Source organism: Pygoscelis adeliae, unplaced genomic scaffold (assembly GCF_000699105.1).
Source record: "Pygoscelis adeliae isolate BGI_AS28 unplaced genomic scaffold, ASM69910v1 Scaffold472, whole genome shotgun sequence".
In the NCBI taxonomy this organism is placed as follows: domain Eukaryota; kingdom Metazoa; phylum Chordata; class Aves; order Sphenisciformes; family Spheniscidae; genus Pygoscelis; species Pygoscelis adeliae.
Window position 1 is genome coordinate 260,960 of NW_008824239.1, and position 1,030 is coordinate 261,989.

The following is a 1,030-nucleotide window of genomic DNA, read 5'->3' on the forward strand; positions in this document are numbered from 1 at the left end:
CCGAGCAGCCGCTGCTCCGGGTTCTGGCCCAGGACGGGGCCGGCACCCCGAAGTCAGACCCGAACCAGCCCAAAGAGCTGGGGTGCTCACCCGGGCTCTGGCAGACAACGTCTCACCCAAAATCACTGCTGGGGTGGGTTGGGGGTGAGCCCCAAAGCAGCCTTCGTCCACTGAACGGCACCCCTGGGTGCTGGGGGTGGCTGCACCCCATATATGCTGGGGAGGGGGGAAGGCACAGGGCTGGCAGCATCCCCTGCGCAGGGGGCTGTCAGTGGAAAACAGAGCTGCTGGGGCAGGCGGAGGGTCTTTCCAGATAAGGCGTGTGGAGGAATAGGGGCCCCGAACTGGAGGTGAGGCTGGACTGGACGCTATTTAAGGTCCCAGGAGAAGGTAGGGGAAAAATGGCCACCCCCAAAATTTCCCCTACCTGGGCTGGGTAGTGCAGAGGCAATGGGGCTGGGGGCTCGACCTGACTGATGGAGCTGAACCAGCCAAGCTCTCCAGGAACGCCCCCCCAGGTGTGGACCAGGTACCTGCAAGGCTCATCCTGCATACGTCGCTCCCCAGGAGCGGGGCTGGTTTATCCGAGTGCTGCAGGGACCAGGACCAGCTACAACCTCAGGTTTGGGGCAAGGGGAGTCTCCCAAACCCCACCTGCACCTCTCCCCATCCTTTCTCCCTTCTCTGGTGAGACGTGGGGCTGGAGTTGTCCCCTCCTGCTCAGCTCTGCCTCAGTGAGAGATGTCCCAACACCTGGATCTGCCCCTTGGGGCTGACCCCCAACCCTCTCCTCCATCAGAGCCTGCACGCCCCACGGCAGGGATGGGAACAGCTCTGGCACCATCACAAACCCAGTGCTGGACTTCTCCATCAGCTGGTGGCCCATGGGCTTCCCTCTCACCTCCTTGGCCAAGTGGCCAGCATAGGGCTGGGGGTTCGAGGATCCGAGGGCCGTCCAGGGACTGTGGCAATGTGCCACCTCCGGCCATTAGACTGTGCCAGCAGCAGGGCAAGGGGAGCTTACTTGGAT